The sequence below is a fragment of the Anser cygnoides genome, chromosome 3 (assembly GCF_040182565.1).
Source record: "Anser cygnoides isolate HZ-2024a breed goose chromosome 3, Taihu_goose_T2T_genome, whole genome shotgun sequence".
In the NCBI taxonomy this organism is placed as follows: Eukaryota; Metazoa; Chordata; class Aves; order Anseriformes; family Anatidae; genus Anser; species Anser cygnoides.
Window position 1 is genome coordinate 37,975,462 of NC_089875.1, and position 19,175 is coordinate 37,994,636.

General features: G+C 38.9%; 1 protein-coding gene across 12 annotated transcripts in view; it reads left to right on the forward strand.

The window, feature by feature from the left end:
- SMYD3 (SET and MYND domain containing 3) overlaps positions 1-19,175 on the forward strand; it is a 391,015-nt gene that overhangs the window by 194,136 nt on the left and 177,704 nt on the right. Inside the window, exon 1 of one of the 12 annotated variants that reach the window (XM_066995537.1) lies at positions 1,632-1,726. The exons of 10 other annotated variants lie outside the window; for them this stretch is intronic. The gene's annotated coding sequence lies outside the window, so the exon portion shown is untranslated. Of the gene's footprint in view, positions 1-1,631; positions 1,731-19,175 lie in introns of those variants that run through there. One more of the 12 variants, XM_066995535.1, reaches the window with a different exon arrangement.

The window sequence follows — 19,175 nt, forward strand, 5'->3', positions numbered from 1 at the left end:
AAAATCTGAAGTATTTACAGTAGGGATGACAGCACTATTTTTTTTTCCCTCTACTGAACTGTTACTATTTGTCTGTAATGCCTGAAAACATATACCTAGCCAGTGTGACCATATATGCCTTATGGGCCCTTACTAATTTATGGAGTTGAAACATCTTTTTGTTAGACCAAGGCACTGTGTTACTTTTATGATTAATACCAATACAGTTCCTGCATAAAATCTTCGCTCTTTTCATTGTGCTTGGTACTGATAAAATATAGCAGAAATGTGCATCATTCTGCAGATGAGAAAGATGCCTGTTTAGTAAGAAATTGGCAAAGCTGAGAATTATGAAATGGATTTTCTGCTCAGTTTTTAAATGTATTCATACATATTTTATTTGAAAAACCCAGTTGTTGATTGAATCTGCAAAGATTAGTCAGGATCCTTGTGTTAACAGAAGAGATGCATGAACCTCTTCCTTCAGTTTCAGGGTCAGAGCTGTGTGTTGAGCACTCCAGAGAGCTGTGTACTGATGTGCTGCACCTTTTCCACATGCCCTGAAGAATAATTCCAAAGCAAGAAATGAGTCTTTGGAGTTAATGGCTGATAAATAAACCTTTGCCCCCGTTTCCTCACAGATGGTCATTAATCTCCAGAAAAATCAGAGCGGCTGGTTGTGTTGTGTCATTGTTGCTGTGTCTTGCTCTTTTGAATACTTCGGAAAATGAAATAAGGCTGCCATGGGTTTTGGTAATATACTGTTCTAGGCACTGTGAAAAGCTTATACACCTTTCTGTATGCCAGCTGAGAGTGTTGAGTAACAACATAATGACTGAGCTCATGACATTGCTGAAAGAAGTCGAGTGTTGCTGAATTCTGGGGGAAAATGCTATGAACTTTCTCATATGACAAGTGTAACCCGGTGTGGTAGTGTTAGGAAGGAAGGCTGTCAGTGACTGAAAAGAGAAAATCTGCCTGGGGAAAAAAATAAATAAAAAAGCAGAGGAGATGAGTGCACTGTAAAACCAAAAATAAACAAAATGCATTCATAGACCATAACAACATTTTTTTTTTCAATTAGTAATGCTACAGACAGGTTAAAAAATTGCTCCTGAGCCATTGCTCTTCACATATGGAATGAAGTTGATAGGAATTTAATTACAGCAATAATAATTTCCTCTTATAAATAACAATCTCAAACTGTTACCCAAGGGAGGTTACTGTCATTACTCCATTTCTGTGTGGGGAAATGAGAGGGTGGAGGGGTGAAATGCCTGGGCTGAGGTCACTCTGCAAAGCCAAACAGGTTGAGCAATAGTTCCCATATGCCCATAACGTCCCAGGCCAGTGCTCAGTGTGTGCAGTATCCGGAAAAACAACAAGCACCAGTTTGCAGCCCCATAGAGTAGGATGGGCTCTGTAAGGGGGTGCTCACCCAGCTTCTGGGAGCTGTGGCTGTTCTCATGGCCTCCTTGGCCTACATAGGCTTCACAAACCTGATCTGGGACAGGGAGGAGGAAAGCTAACAGTGGATTACTCCTCCTCCTTACTTACTTACTATTCCTCCTCCTTCTCCTTACTTACTCCTTCATAGGTGGCCAGTGCCATTGTGATGCTACTGCATTGTGCAGTCATGCAAAATTTGTGTGTGATCTAACTCTCTGCTGTGAACTGGTTGCATGAGTTATGATGATGTCCAGACTTTGAGTGGAAATATTGTCACCACGTTGTCACTCATCATTTTGTAGGTATTAATAAGTTCATTTTGTGTTCTTTGATAGTGCTTATTATGTAATTTATTTTAAATGGTTTGTGTCAACTCAGAAAATACTGGTTCTGATTTTAAAAGCATATTCACAGGTGCTTTACTGCATTTGTATTCAAGTGGCATATACTCCTTCTGAATCCATTGGATCTAATCACACACATACATCATATGGATGTGAAGTTATTTCAGAAGCAGATGTTTCCACCCACATACTGATGGATTTCTGTAAGATGAAGTGGAGACTTCTGTATCAGAGAAAACCACTGCCACTGTCAAATCCTTTATTCTTGTTAGCTGTCCTCCATCTTCTCCAGGCTTTAAATTCAGCTCCAAAGTGAGCAAATGGCTTCCAGACGGGGGGAGAGGGGATAAAACATTTTCAGGAAGCCCATATAAGTTTGCATCATGAACACAGTCCAAGGGTTTCCTTCTGTCAAAGTTGCTGGAAACTAAATAATGTGCACGTAGCTTGGCAGAGAAGTGGCAGGCTTTAGTTCGCTGTACATGTTAGGCGTAAGACTAAAATTGCATTTGTGGCTTGGTGGTGGGATATACATTAGCTGCCAGATCCACTTTCACACCTTTGGACTGGTTATGTTTTAAACTTGAGAGGAAGGTCAGATTGTGTTCAGGTGGGTGTGTGGAGGATGAAGTAAGGATGTAGGCAAGAAGCCTTTACAGGATTTCCTGATGGACCAGACAGCCCCAGGTGTCCGTTTGCTTGGTTAGTTTCTGATCTGCATTTTCCTTGGTGTCCAGTAGATGGTGATGATGTGTTTAAAAACGCTGCTTCATTCATATTTTGATCGGAGGAAATACTGGTTTCACGACCATGATGTACTAGGTTCCCAAGCATTATATTTTCACTGATTCATTTTTATTTCTCTTTTGAAATCGTTCTTAACTTTAAAAATAATTTTCCTTTCATTTCTTGTAAGTTAATCAAGCTGCTATGATAGCAAGGTATAGTTTTGTATTGTTAACATAATATTTTGGCTTAGATTTTGTTAATTGTTTTCACAGATGTCACTGATTCTATATTATCTGTAGACCTCTTATGAAACATTATGATAAAGGAGGATGGGCTACATGATTTAATGGCCGCTTTCAAACTTGAAATTTTACAAATCTCATTTTTATGATATATTAAAAAGATAACTAGGTGTTCCTACAATACAAAGGAAAAAAGGGAGGTATTCTGAACTAAAACTTCCGAATGTATTTCTGCTTCCACAATCTCAGGGTCAACATCTTTTGGTAACTGGAATAGGAATTTTAATTTCTCTAAGTAACTTGCCAGGGACAAACTCTATTTGTGAGGCATGCCTCATACTGTTGTGAGACCATAAACAAGGTTTCTGACATCTAGCTTCTATATAAGTATCCTCAAATACCTGAGTTTTGGAAATGCTGAAGTTTTGTACGTACTGCTTAACTACGTGAAAATTGGGCTACATATTTCAAGGCTTCTCTACAAACCATTCTTTCCATTCTTTAGACACATTAATCAATGATAAACAAAACAAAAACAAAAAACTGCAACAGCAAATAGCACTGAATACACTGAGAGCAATTCTTAAAGATAAAAGTATACCTTCCTGAAATGTCTGTCCATCTGTTTATTTAGGCTTTTCTGTACTGTCTACCAGCATAATTCCCAAGTAACAATATAAAATCAGCATTATAAGTTTGCTGGATTCTGATACCTGCTTTAATGCTTATGTTTGTCTCTTGTAAAAAGTATCTGTGAAGACACCTATATATAAGCACTGTTTTGAGTATTTTTGACTTCATTGACTATTAGTATTGTTTCAAAGCTGTCAAAGTTGTTTTTGTAATGCAGCTCTTTTAAAGCTATTCTGAAAGGAGGTCCAGTCACCATTAATTCCTGTGTAAATTAAGCACAATCACTTAGGAGAAGAGACCCTTTATTTAGTCAGTTTAAAGCTCATTATACAATTTTGTAGGGGGAAAATTACCATGCCTGCAAATTAGCTGCATCTCCTAATGAAATAACTTGGCTTTTTTTTTTTTTAAAAAGCTTTCTTTGATAGGAATAAGAATTGCAGTGCCACTGGAAAGTAAAATCATGCTATTCCTACTGGCAGTTTTCCCAGTTCTAGAAGAAATTATAACTGTGAACACATTTTGATTCAGTTTCATCTCAACATCTAACAAAAGCATCTTTTGTCCCGGTGTTTTTTGAGCTCCTCTTTTCCACCTCTTTTATTAGAGCCTAAATAAAGTCTGCTCCACCAGCCTTGCTTGCGGCTTATGACATACATTCTCTGGGGGCATGTGGCTTTCTCAGACAATAAAGCATCATTACAGTCCTCATTCCTGAGGATACCATATTTCACGTGTGAATCATATTTCAAGAGACGAAACAGCAGAACTCACCGTGCTCATTTCCAGCAAAAAATGAGGCTTGCACCCTCCCATCAGGCTTGCAAAGGCAAATACACTTATGATAGGTGTCTGTGCTTATCTAGTTTTATCCTGACATATGGTTTTAGATGGCAGCAAATAGATGGCATTTTAAGTGCTTTGGATGCAGCTACCACCAACAGGAGTGGTAAAAGACAAAGTAATTGTTCTTGAACAGTTTGTCTTCTTCCTCACATGTGAATTAATAAGCTAGCACAGTGTCTGTAACTCTGCAATGCACACACAGCTGTCTGCTAAGCCAGTTGTTGCCACTGCACTTCAGCAGCTAAAGCAGAGATGCATAGACTTGCTGCAAACTTGAAAATAATTTTAAGAACTACTGAAATGATTGCATTTTCCTGAAAACAATTACATTTAATAATACGAATATTAATTATATGTGCTAATAGAATATGTTTGTTTTCTCTCATTTGGGAAAGGTATAAGTACATTTAGTGACACATAGATTAGATTCCTCAGAGTTTCTTTTTTTCCAGTCTTACTTTGGTCAGTTTTCATCTGTGTAAAATAAAGATTGAGAATAGTTTGGCTTTGGAAAGTAGCATTAAGTTAGACCATAAAGGAGTAGTCAGAATTTAGAAGTAGATTCCTTTTTTTCATTTCTTTACACAACACTGTTATATGATAACAACAAGATGCAATGTTCCTTGAAATCTGTTGTGGTACATTAAAATTAATGAAAGATTAAACAGGCTTCTGCTATATTTGATCAGTATGAAACTTTCCATCAATATGAATGATATTCCTTCAGCAGTTAGGAACCACTGCTGAAGTTCTGCTGCTGGCTAGTGCTTACAGTTGAGTATTTTTCAGGAGGTTGAGAACTGGTTTTGGACTTGCTCATGATCCAGCACAGAAAAGCAAGGCTTTTTGTCAAATACTCATTCCATTTATTTCTGGGTAAAGTCACGTTTAGAACCCGATGCTGTCCATGCTTGTCAAAAAGGTTGGCAGGGCAAAAAGTTGTGTTTCTGTCTGGGATGGTATCGAGATGTAGTTTCCTGAAGTTAGTCAACATAGGTATGAGTTTTCAGTGTTGTTGTGGCTGTACAGCTGCTACTGGTTTTCAGCACTCAGTCGTAGCTGCTCAGCACTTCTCAAAAGTGAGGTATTTCTGCTTAGCATTTTGAGCCTCTGAAAATGAATCCCTGAGATAGTCCAATATTAAAACCCATTTGCTTGGAAATGTGATGGAAATAAAATGATCCAAATTTCCTGAGACAGCTGTTTCTGGAAGAAAAAAAAGTTTGAAGTATATATTTTTGACAAAATTAAAGTTTTTTCCTTTCTTTTTCAGCCTGGAGACACTTTATCTTTTATGAATTAAAAACGGAAGTGTGGTTGTTGTGAAGAACCAACACTTAACATCAGCCCTGTGAAAAATGCCAGATACAGCAAAGCCCCTAGATTACAAATCAACATTAGGGAGGAGACAAGGAGGCTTTACATTGACAAAGCAATAGGATAGAGGAAAGGAAAAACAAAAATAAGGAAATTTGAGGTGAAGGCTGCGTTACTCCATCTCTACTCTGATAATTAGAAGGAAAAAAATAATAGTTGCCATAAAGTATTTTAAATATGAGTCTCTCTTATTAGGTTCTTCCAGGGTGTAATTAATCACTCGCCATCACACATGCTCTTTGTGTAGCAGTGTGTGGTGGTAGCACTTCATCAGAAACTAGCTGAGTAACAACTGGTTACTCAAGCTGCCATTTTCTCTGATGAAGGCCCAGAAGCTGAAGGTGCATTGCCCCTTCTCACGCTGCTGTGCCTGCGCATTGTGGTGGGGGAGGACGGGGCTGCTGCAGGCCTGAGGGTTGCAACCTGTTTGGAAAACCCCCAGCTTGGGGCACAAGTGGTGTTTAAGGTCCTGGGGATGGAGGACTGGGCCTAGGGCAGCAGGATGGCAACATGGCACGGCCAGGCCATGCAGGGCCAGGCTCCTGTGGGGCCCCAGTTGCCCTCGGTGGGTGCTGTCATCTGGTAGTGGTGGAAGGGCGACTGCCGGAGCTGCTTGGCAATGCTTATTTGTTCCTGTTGTTGAACTAGATGCTGAACTCAGTCAAGTCCTTACACCAGGACACCAAATTAGGCTGCTGAATTTGACTAGCTGAGTGTTGGCTGTGCCACAAAATTATCGTGATTTTGCCTTTCACAGACATCTGATTAAGACACTGTAAGTCACAGTCTAATTCCCACTGAAAGGATGACCCACTATTATGTAAAAATATTTAGCTAATAATATAAAATAAATGCACGGAATATATAGCCCTAATTACAGAAGATTTTTGGCAGTAACAATTTTTTTTTTTTTAGCAACAACCATAGGATAGAGAATCCTACCTACCGATAGTACTGGAGAGGTTCTGATGGTTGCTCATAATTATTACTCCCAGTTCCATCTTACTTCCAAGGGGTAGGATGAAATATAAGTAAGGGTAAGAGGTGGCCGTGGTGCCCACCAGGAAACTGAGAAACACTTTGGCTATGTGTAGTTTTCAAGAGTCCCAGGTATTGGTATTGCTGGTTTCCCAAGGGTGGGTGGCTGGGGGTAAAAAAGGGGTTGGATACTTCTTCACAAGTTCATTATTTTGTCCTCACAGGCTATACTATGGTCTCTCATGAAGTAATCAGTAAATGTTTTCCCAGGTATCTGAAGGAGCTTCAAGCCTTGTCCTGCACCATCTTCTACCTCTGAATTACTTTCCTTTTGAAACACATCTCACTGGTGTTACAAGAAAACACATAAAACTTCTGGAGTCATTCTTGCCATAAATAAAGAACAACATATGTTGTATAGTCATGCTCTAGTGTTTTATATTTTTCTTCAAGAAGAACCTTTAGCAATTAGTTTGTCATTGAAGTCCACAATGTAAACACACAGAGAACAGAATGTCCTAGATGGGGAGGGGACTTGTCAGTAGCTGATCAAGGATTTATTTTTTAATCTTAAATATGATTTAATGCTCTGTGAAAAGAATTAAGAATCCCATTTTACACTGAAGCATGTTCTTAATGTGCATATAAAAACCTCAGCAGTTTTATTGACAGTTATAAATTCACAGCTGCTGTTGGTGATTTTTTTTAAAAAAGACTGCTTCCATTTCCCCATTTCTTTGCAGACCATTGTCATAGTTTGCTATTAGCTAAGGAAGAACCTTATTTAGCAGAAATGCATTGGACTTCAATTTCACTGTATACATCAGGAAGAAAAGAAAATCAATGTGAAGCCCAGACTCAGTCTGCTGATGCCAGAGATGACTATCTATAGAATATAGAAAGGAAACCAGGCTCAGATTATTTTTTTTTCTTACCCTTTGGATGCTAAAAATGACAGAAGGAGGTTACTGCTAGTGGGAGTTGTTATGACTATTATCTTCCGTTCAGATTCGGGGTTAAGCCTGGAGACTGTCAGTGCGTGCATCAAATATTTTAAGTACTTAGTATTAATTTCTAGTTAATTGATAGAAGGATTATTAAGAAACAATATGTGCATTTGCAGTTTCACGTTTGCATTGCACATCCATTGTGTATGTGTGTTGATGATTCCCATGTACACAGGGATATGTCTGTATGTGTATATAAATCATATCTATGTTTATATATGTATGTATACATATATCTAACCTTCTGGTCTATTTATGTATAAGAACGGGGGTCTGAATGACTCTAAATTGTGAATCCATGAAAAGTATAAATATCTGGTCAACAAGAGGTGAAGATATTTTTTTTGTTTTTAAACAGGATGTTTTAAAAACACAACACCCAGCTTGCAGAGCTGGGGACTGTTAAAGCTTCACAAGTGGGGTCCCTGTCTTGTACATTGCAAACACAACTGTAGCTACATCAGTAGTGACCTAAAGCTGGTGATAACTGATTTGTGTGAAGGTTTGTGTGATGCTGTTAATTTCTGGTCTCAATGTAGCTTCTGTTAAATTTACTGTCACTAAGAGGTATTCCTATAAATGACAGCCTTAAGGCTGGCTGAAAATAAAAGAGATTTTGTGATTTTTTTCAAAATTGTTTTTTTTTTTACTCAAAAAAAAAGTTTCATTGAATTCAATCAGACTTGTTTTCTTTTTGTTTGAGAAACTTAAACATACTCTGCTCATGATGCTTCTTACAGAAATGTCTTTGATATATTTTCTTAGATGTGCATGTTGACCAAAATTATTATTCTTTGTAAGAAATCATGTTTGATAGCGAACGAGATTCTTAGTAAAACAATGAGGAAAAAAAAATACGGAAGTTCTCAGAAAGCAGAAAGGTTTGAGTGTAGCAATTTTGCTTTCGGGGAAAAAAAAAGTCTTTAATTCATTTATTTTTTTCCTATCCCCACTGACATTGCTAGTCTCACCTAAAGAAAATAGCATTGACTGGTCTTTCCCCAAAAGTATGGAGGTATTTGTTATAATCTTAATCAACAAGAAGTTTTAGTTTCCCAATAAATTATTTCTACCATTATATTAAAAAAAATATATATCCTATAAACTTCTCTAATGTTATTTCCAGTGTTTATATTTGATACGGTTTTAATGGGATCAGGGCCTGTGAGTCTCATATACTAACATTTACAAGAATTGTTACCTTTGAATTCTAAAGCATTACCTACAGTTCACAGTAGACTCTGTAAAGAAAATGAATTCAATAATTAATTTCAGGGGAATTTTGAGCTATTCCTTGCCCAAACTCATTCTGTGGTTAAAAAAGGACTTGGGTTTTCAAAAATGTTAATTCAGCATATGTCAGCAGTAAGTCTACTTATGAGTTCTTAATAAAAAGATGGAAACTGAATTTCCATCTGTGTGTAAATGTGCATAACTAGGCTTGAGAACCTAGCTCTGAAATGGAGCTTGGGAAGTGCTAGTTCTAGACTCAGCTCTGATGCTCATGCTAGCTGACCCTGATCACTTCATCTGATTTCTTTCAAGTGCCCCAGGATTTCTTTGAAGTACCCCCAGTAAAATGTGTGTATATTGTTGTTTGCTTCCTATGTAAAACTATCTCCTCAAGATGCTGTAGTTTGCCATAGTCCTTCAGATTTTAAGATGTCTGAGATATTGTATACTTCAGATAACTCCAGTGTGAGAGTCTTAAAAAGCTCTTCCCTATTTTAACTTCCTCCATTCCACTCATGTTTCTTTCCAAAAGTGAACACACAATTTGATTTTTGAAGGTGAAGGATTTTTAAACTTCTTCTAGAAGGGCTATTTGCTTTTATTTTCTTTTTCTTTTTTAAATACTTTCGTAAAGTTACTTTTTATGTAAGGACTGTCTCAGAGGTGCTAATATATTTTCTCATTCTTTCCAAAATATAGTGCCTATATGAAATGAACCCCATGAGAAACTATACTTTAACTTCATTATTTAATATATAGGATATGTGTGACAGGAGAAGAAATGCTGAATCTGGTGTCACACACTGTATGAGATACTTTCCTATACCTAATGATCTATGGTCCGTTCCCAAAGATGACTGTTAAATTCTAAGCAAACTGCACCTAATTTAAACACTGAGTTAAGTTTGAATAGCAGAGATTTTCTAATTTTAATGATGATTCAGTCTTAGAATTGGAGTGGTTGCTTATTTTTTTGTGGAACTAATTAGATGTAATCTCACTTTACATCTTCATTGTCTTTAATCGGGTTATTCTGACCAGATAGCACTCTAAATTCAGTTCCTTGTCTTCCAAACTGTAATTGTGTTTATGTATTAGTAAAGCATTTATGTTAATGTTTGGGCTTGCTTGTTTACACTAGCCCCAACATTTCCCCGTAACATTCCACATGGATTTTGAATCTTGCAGTGAACATAAAATAGTGGGAGAAACTGCTGCAATAATGCATACAGCAATTTTATAGTAGTGCAAATAAGAAAATGCATCGCATCCTTTACAAGATGTTGTTTGGGATTTGATCTTTAGGAAAGACTTTTTTCATGTACTCGTTTTCATTCACCATTTCAGAGCGGACAAGTTTGGATGGAATTTATAATATTCCAGCCTCAATTCTCTGTCTATTTGGTAGAAATGACTTCATCCCAACAGGATGAGTTACGAGCATGTCTGCCGCAACTAGGAAATGAATCAAGCCTCTGTCTAATCTGTGTATCAGAGGAAGCTCCTTCTCTACTTTGAACAAATCATCCATGTCTAGTTTGAGCAAAAATATGGATATTTTGGGAAACGAATGCCTTATTGTGTTTTCTGCCTCCTTACTAGTGTGGCACCTTAATTCCCTAAAACCATGAGGATCTGACTTACAATGAATAAATCAGGTTCTAAAAATGAAGAGAAATAGAGAAGACTTCGGAAACGTTACGTACGAAAGATTTAAATGTGATTCTAGCAACTTCCAGTTTGAGGTTAATATAGAGCAGAAACACTGCTAAACAATGATTCTGCTGATTGAATGGTAACATGGACGAGGGACTCGTCCCAGGCCCACAGAAAATGCTGTGTTCAGGCACCAGGCCACGTGCAGTAATTGTGGTCACACAATGAAATGCATATTCAACTCTGCCACCTGACTTTCTTCTGTTCTCAATACCTCTGGTTTGTGGTAAAGCAGCAGCAGAGTGCTCTTGTGCCTGTGGACACCATGAGAAATTGGTGGCTCTGCATGGAAAATGTCTGTTCTGTGGTGGCCGATTGCTGGGCCCGCCGTGCTCCTGGGGATGCTGCATCCCCCGAGTGCTGCAGTGCCCTGGCACAAGCTGGACACCGCTGAAATTGACTCTGTTTTCCTTTACTAGCAAGATTTTGCCCCTTTTTCTTCCCGAAGGGGTCACTGTTGGAACAAGTACCAAGTATCTGGTACTTTCTCAGTGGTGCATCTCAGCGGAAGCATTGGAGCCCTAGAAAATACCAGGCAACTTTCTGGATGTTTTAAAGTAGTGTGATTCATGCTTGAGCATCTGATGCCCCTGAAGCCTTGTCTTTTGACACGCTCAATTACTTATAAATGGCCATTTTTATTAATACTGTAAATGAAGCATTTAAAAAAGAAAAGCCATCAAATGGGAACATTGCTGTGAAAATTGATCATTTCAAAGAAAAGTCTTTCAAGGGGCTAAAGAACAAAATAAAAACCCTATCCCCCTCCTTCCTCCCCCCCCCCCCCCTTTATTTTGCTTTCATTCACTTTTTTGTCTGCCTTTAATGTTCCCAAAACTTTTAAATCCAATGAATCAGCCATTTGTGTTTTTTAATTCTCTTTTCAGAAACTCTAATTGTTACCACAGAGAGTGGAATTGGCCTGAACTTTTAAACTTTCAAAATGAGTTTTGGAAATTCTGTTGTAATTTGTTTAAAAATATTTAAAAGTGAAACTCCTTGAAACTCTCTGCTATCAAATGAACATTTCCATCCTTGCTGTCTTCAGGAAAAAAAAAAAAGCCAACTGAGCGATATTTCAGGTATTTAGATAATCAATTTTAAAGCATTTTTGAATAGTTTTCCATTAACAATTTCGGCTAGACAGTATTGGATTTAAATTATCCATTATGCTTAAATTAAAAAAAAAAAAAAGATTTTATGATGTGATTTGCATGTGAAGTCAGATGTTTATTTTCATCTCAGTGCAGGGACCAGTTTTGTGCCTACCAATGTTTGTTTGAGTTAGATCAAGTGCTGAGAGTTTAAAATGGCCAAGAAGTATTTGAAAGTGGGTACAGGATAAATATTTGCGTATTGCACAAGACACATACCTGTGATCTGCTGCACAGAGATTTGCTTTGCTGGTTTTTACTTTTTCCTCTCACTAATTAAGGGACCAAACAGAGCATTTGCATCAAAGCTTGTTAGTCCAGCTTCAGTTTATTGATGGCAACACACTTTCTGAATTTGCAAGCAAGCACCTTTACCCAGTTACAGCAGCAGGAAGCATGCCTGCCTGTTGGAAGGAATCCAGGACATCCTTAGCCTTTCAGCTTTCCTCTGTGTTGGATTTTCTTTTATTGCTGAGGCTGTTGTTGGTTTTCCTTGTTTCCTGTACTACAAAAATTTCTAAATGAGGACTGGTTGATTTCTCTGTTTATTTCCCACTTCAAAGTTAGGGTGTTCACTGATCCACTGAACAGATATAGACGTCTTCTCTTGGACAACGCTTACAAGGATCTCTTCCCTTTTCCTGAGCATAGAACCTGATCCCAAGTGTGCCAGCCACACTGGGTGGCCCCCCAGCAGAACGCCTGTGGACCGTGTGATGTGCTGTGTCCGAGGTCATTGAAGGTTGCATCTTTAAATAGTACTGCATGCTTATTTGCAAACTGTACCAGGTTATGAATCAGGAGCAGTATACCTAGGCACTGGTGACTGTTGCCTCCAGAGAAACGCTGCAGGCAGCAGCTGCGAGGTGCTAGCTGCCAGTGGCTCTGCAGCACCGGGGTGAGCCCTTGTTCCCCAGCTCCACGTCAGTGAGGATCTCAGTTACATGTTAAGGTTACTTTGTGATGGGCTTTCTGCTGCTTTTTCCCCAGCTTCTGCCTTTCATCTTCACAAAATCCATTAAAAAAAAAAAAAAGTAACTACATTTTACTCCATTTTAGAGGTGAAGGCTGCTGTTTGGGCCTCTGCTGAATGATACACATTGTTACGTGGTTAGGGAGACTTTCTAAAGGAAGAAACTTCCTTTAAAGAAAAAAACTTAAGTCAGTGCTGAGAATAGGTTTGAATTCTGTTGAGCAAAGTGGTAATCTAGATCAGCCATTATTTTCTGTGGATGAGCCTGTCTAAGGACAGAAACTCTCAGCCTGTTTGATGATCTGTATCAGCACTGCACTACCCCACCAGGCAAAATATTTTTCCAACTGTCCATCTTGAACCTCAGAAGCAGCAAGGTGTGGTTGATGTCCTAGCTGTGCTGTCTGGCACTACTAGGGGGAGTTTGATGCTGTTGTTCTAATAATTGCCCTTCAACTAGTTGTAGGCAGTTATTAAATTGCCCTGTGGTCTCCTGTTCGCCAAACCTACTGTGCTCAGGTCCCTCAGCCTCTCCACATAGGGCATGCACGTGGTGGCCCATTGCTGGACCTTTCTCTGTATCCCTTTTGATCTGAGGGTCTCCAGGGTCTGCCTCACCCCTAGCTTCCCTGGCCATGGTCATTCTAATGCCATTCAGTGAGCAATTTGTTTTGTTCGTAGTGAGGGCTCACTGTTGCAGCCTGGTGCCTACTGTAACATTAGATTCTCTTAAAGGCTGCTGCTCGGTAAGTTACTTCTCAGTTTCTATCACCCTATGGGGTTATTCCACTCCAGGTGCAGGATTCTGCATTTTTCCTTATTGAGAGTCCTGTCATTTCTGTTGGGCCAGTCCTCAGATGTATTGACATCTATCTGGATTGAGGCTCTGGCATTCACCATGTCAGCTATTTCCCCTAGCTCTGTGCTGTCTGAAAGTCTGCTGAGTCTGTTACCTTCCTATCTGAACAGAGGTCAGTCTATAAAAGCCTACTGATAAAGTTGGTAAATTTTTGTGTTGGTAGCCTCCTAAGATTCTCAACAGTGGTTTTAGGAGGAAAAAATCTCCATTATCTGTAAGATTATACTCCTGCTTACCTGAAGAGAAGGAAGGACTCGATAGTACAACACAACTCAGTGTTTCATTTCTTATGCAGAAATGATGTAGATATATTTAGGTGAATGTATGTTTTATTTTTTTTTTTCCAACAAAAGCTTTTTTTTTGTCTTTATTTCACTGGCCAGTATAAACAAGCTGCTGTCTCTAGATTTAGATATAATTTCTTGTTTCGAACAAAAGGGTTTTGCTTATGTATACATAAAGCAGTGTTAGGTGTGTTAGGAAAGTATTTTCAGGTTAGATGCTATGTCTCTTTTAGGGGGAGAAATGCCAGCATCACATTTCACCTTCTAAAATCTTTTATCAGACATCTAGTTTCACATTTATGTGAAACTTTGTATTACTTTGGGCAGTATTGGACAATTTTAGTATGAGTAAGGGATACAGGTTGAATTTCTGTCCTACCTTAAAAATGTTATATAGTTAAAATATGTTTTATGCACCCTTGCCTTGTTGCCTTGCCCTGCATTTGCTCAGTTGCTCTTTCATTGCATACAACTTATCAGTTTTCTGGAAGCATGAAAAACTTAAGCTATTTTACTTTATCTGTGTTAACTGGAATTGTACTGGCACATTCGAAATGAAAGAGCATTGCACAAATGAATGTACGCATTCATGCAACATCATACCTGAGTATATGTTGTTTAATACTGTTTAGAAGAGGGTTCTTTGGAAGATGACCTTAGAAAGGACCTTAGAAGGCTCCTAAGGTGACCTTAGAAACTCAGTGTCTCATTCTGCGAAGTTTTGAAATTACGGATGTTTCCGCTGTTTAACGTGAAGGTTGCAAACATCTAATTTGTTGGCTGATCCACCTACTGAGTCTATATGTGGTGCAAATTTGGAAGATCCAGGCCTAAGGAAAAAGTTCAACAAAATAAATATTATTTCTAGTTATGCATGCAGCATATTTTTTAAAAAGTACATTCTATATACCTTAATTATTTTTATAACAAGTGTATATATAATGTACAGGGTCCCCACATACTAAAACTTGGTTAAATTGGCATAGTTCCAATTTGCAGCATATATTCTTACTTGGTAATACAATATGAAATCTTATAAGACATAAGAGTTTGAACTGAGGCAAAGAAGGCGAAAGAATGCATCTTTTTTTGTGTGTGTAAGCGATATTGTTTATCTTACATGCTAGCCCCAAGCCAGACATACATTTATTAAACTCTTTATATTTGCAAATTTTAATTTAAGCCAGGGAAGAAAAGCCTGGCAAAACATGAAAAGCAGCTTTAATCTAACGTATTTGTTATGGTGTGTTTTTTGTTGGTTAACTCTCATTATTTGAACCTATTAACTAAATGACCAAGTGGTTCCAGCTCCCAGTTTACAAGATAGATGATGGATGCTTTATTATTATAGCCCATTATTCTGAAATAAAAGTGTTGGTTTTTTATAAGTTAAAAACTGACATTTAGTGACTGAAAAATGGTGGTTGTACATCATGCAAGTGTTCATGGAGCTGGAGGGAGGAGGAAGGTCTACACAAATAGATAGGCCTTTCAGGGCTCTATGGAGGAACTCATGGAACTGAGCCCAGTGGTGGCCTCTTGGTCACTCTTGGTGATTGCCAGGTCCACCTGGATGGCTAAGGAGGCTTCTGGTCTTGTGTGGAAAAGTGGGCTGAAGGCGAGCTTCTGTATAGGGGTGGGGTTTTCGTGATGGGATTCTACCTTTGCTTCAGTTAGAGGTTGTTCCTTAACCTCATCATCAAAACTAACTTATCTGGTTCACTTCACCCTGAAATTCATCTAGACGTCCTTGAGCACTCAATGTGGAAATTGCCATGAACACAAGGCTAAGCATGGAATGCATTTATAAAAGAGCCTCCAATAAATATATCATACTAAGTTCTTGTTAGCTGCCAATACATCAAGGCTTAATAGTGGAGACTGTGTATAAGTCTATACAGTAATGTTAAAGAAAATGAAGAAAACTGCACCTCAGTTTATCTCCCAGAACTGCAAATTCATGACTGATCCTGCTGATGCATATTAGGAACTGGATTATAATGTATATGCACATGATTTAAATACTCTGTGTAGTTGCTGTCCAGTACTTTATACATTTGTGTGTACATGTGTTAAAAAAACAAACAAAAAAAAAAAATGCCCTAAAGTGAGAATTTTATTATAGTGGAAGATTGAAAGTTGAACCAGATAGCATTAATAACCCTTGAGAGAGTCTGTTTTTATTGTGTACAGTAATGTTGTAAAAACCCAAACCACCTAAAGAACATACTGTGCCTTTCCTAGCTCCCAAAATAAACAAAAACGAACAGTACTGTTAGCTGAAATTGTATTTTCTTTATTTCAGCAAATGTAACCTCCCACCTTGCTGTAGAGAAGGAGGTAGAATGGGCTGTTATTTGATCAGGAAGCAGCATTCAGTTTAGGCTGTTTCTCACAGTGATTTCTTTGCCTACAGCTTCTTATAGCTGTACAAAATTATTGAGAAAATAATGGCAAATGAGCTCTGATGATAACAGATTGTTGACAGCAAATCTTCCAACACAATGCAAGGAAGCAAGCAAGAAAAAGACATAATAACAGCGGAAGATTTGCTCTGGTAACCTTGCATGGGCAGTAGGCTGGAGCTTGGTGTTCCTTCCCCTGAAAGCCTTTGCAGTCACACCTGCTGCCTTGAGTGCTAAGATAGAAATCACAGGTGGCTTCCCTTTGCCTGCACAGGCAGCTGAGGGTGTTCCTGACCATGAAGATAGCATGTTGGCTGCTGGCTGCTTGTTGGCAGTCCATGATTTGCTGTTTTCCTACTCACTGCGTTGTGACACTGCTGGTAGTGTCGCATCATTGCATTTTTATTTTAGTAAGCTGAAAGGACTTGCTTTGTGGATTTGCTATTTAGATTGATATTCTTAAATTGAAACCATTTATAGTTACAAGTAGTTAATATAATATTTGAGTTTGGTAACTTTTATATTGTTTTATGCATTTGTAATTAAACACAAGCCAACTGTATTTAACTAAAAGCGTGCTGATTTCCCTACAAAACAAAAAACACAAAACCAAATCAGTTTCTTCTGCATATTCATCCTTTGTGTCAAATATAGCAGTATTTTCAAACACTAGCCATGTATGATAAGCCTCTGAAAGCAGGTGTTTGTAAGAGAAGCTACATTTTGAAGTAAAAAAGCAGATTTGTTACCTCTGTTACAGAATCTCCACAAAAGAGCAGTGACTAGCTTAGTTTCATACCAGTCTAAGTGGGACAAAACATTAGCCTTTAAAAAAAATAGCTTAAAACCTCAAGACCTTAACCTTAGAGTTACAAATACATGTCCTTTCATGCATGTCCTGTCCTCTAATTTTTCCATATCACCGAACCCCGAACAATATTGACAATATTTTTTAAAGGTAGCAGAACAAAACTTGCCTTTAAAGTACCCTTTCACAACAACATATAGCATAAATGAGTTTAATTTTTTTTCTCAATTATGGCTGAGTATTCTTGGGGACAACACTAGAAAAATGTTTGTTGTTATGTTGAGAGGAAAAAAGAAAAGGCAAGTCTTTCCACAGCTTGCAGTTCTGGGCATTCCCCCCAGAAATGAAAAAGCTTTCCTTTATTCTCTCAAAAATATTTTACCTGGGGACAGTCAGACAATGTTCTCAAGTGTTTGTAGAGATGAACGTAAATTTAAATAGCATACTATATGCATTGCATATTCTCTGCCTCTTTAGGTAAAACCGTTAGCTTGGAGGCTGTAGATCACTCCTTTCCAGTTCCTACAGTTATGGAGGAAGGCTGCAGACGTAGTGCTCAGCAGGAGCTGATATTTACAGTGTCGTAGAAACATGTTCAGAGTTACCTGACATTTATACAGAGGAAGTAGAAGAACCTTTGCAGTGAACTTTTGTGTCTGGGGGCTGTTTTGGTTTCCACGGGTCAGCGGTGTGATTGGCAGCAGATGACTCCATCCTGCACAGTGCTGATCAAGACCAAGTCATCCATTTCCCTTGGAGTGATTCCTTCTCTCAGGGTGACGTCTGTCTTACCAGTCTCCTTCTGTGTACATCATACAGTTTTCACTTCATTGACTGCTGGTTTTGGACATTGAAATCAATTCTAGCTGAAATGCTAGAAGAGCCATTGGAAAATTTGACTGCTGGAGAGCTTGATCAATGGCAATAAGCCCTAGAGTAGTCTTGGGCTGATGGAAAGAAGTCTTCCTGAAGTTCAGAAATAAATCCCACTGCTCTTCTTCCATCAGTTTAAACTTGGCCATATTAACATTTTTGTTGATGTACTCCTGTGCATTTACCTAGGCACTCCAAGCATGATGGGGCTGTAACCCAACTTGGGGGTGTTAGCCACAAAACTTCAAGGGGACGTACCTGATCTTCTGAGATTTCTAGGTTTGCTAGAAAAACTCCTCCTAGATAAACATGTCTTTCTCAGGGATTGCAGAACAAGTGTTGCTGAGCTGCTCTCTGGTTTCTGCCAGCAGCCCTGCAGCAGGCCGCTGCAGTGATCCTTGTCACAGCCACAGGGGTTCGTGTCACGGCCAGCGCTGCTGTCACTGTGCTCCACAGTGACACCATAGCTGCTGCTAGCTCTGTTTGGGCCAAGCCTGCATGCAGGCAGGGAGCACAAGCTGTGTGTCCCGCTGGAAACGTCGGGGTGGCCCAGCAGCAGCACGTGCTGTGAAGTCATCAACACAGCCCCAGAGAGGGTGTGCTCAGCAGAAACTTTTAAAGCTTACTGGATATCACCTGCTACATCACCACGTTGTTCTGAACATAACAAAAGGCATCAAGGCTCAGACCAACCCTCGGTGAGAGAGAAAAGGCTTTCTTCAGAGCGGGTCTGACATGTCAGGAAAGGTTTAAATAACTAAATGTGTAGTAGAGCTTGTTTCAGTGAATCACTGGGGACATAATAGCAGCATAGGTATATCTGAAGCATGGAAGGAGTTTGACCTACTCCTCTGTCCCCAGATGTACAGGCTAATTTTGGATCCAGAGCCTGCCTTAGCCTACCTGCGTAGGTACAGGTGCACCTCTGTGCTGCTTCGTGATACTTTTTCCACAGCCTCTCTTGCTTCACACCCTTCCAAACTCCTTGTGGCCCTGGCAAGGTAAAGATATGCCAAGGGACAGCTATCAAGCTTCATACTATTATGCAGGTTCACTCTCTTCATTTCTGAATCCCACTCCTAAGTTTTTCAAACCTTGAGAAACCGGAGAAGACAAGAAATGGCACAACAGTAATGAATGCATGTGCCTGACCCTGGGTGCCCTTCACAATTTGCATCTTTCCTGCTGGCACAGGGCTGATTATAAAGACTATTAAAAGGCACTTCAAGGTATATTAAAATCTTATGACTTTGTGTAACACATCACTGTTCATAGACAAAGCTGGA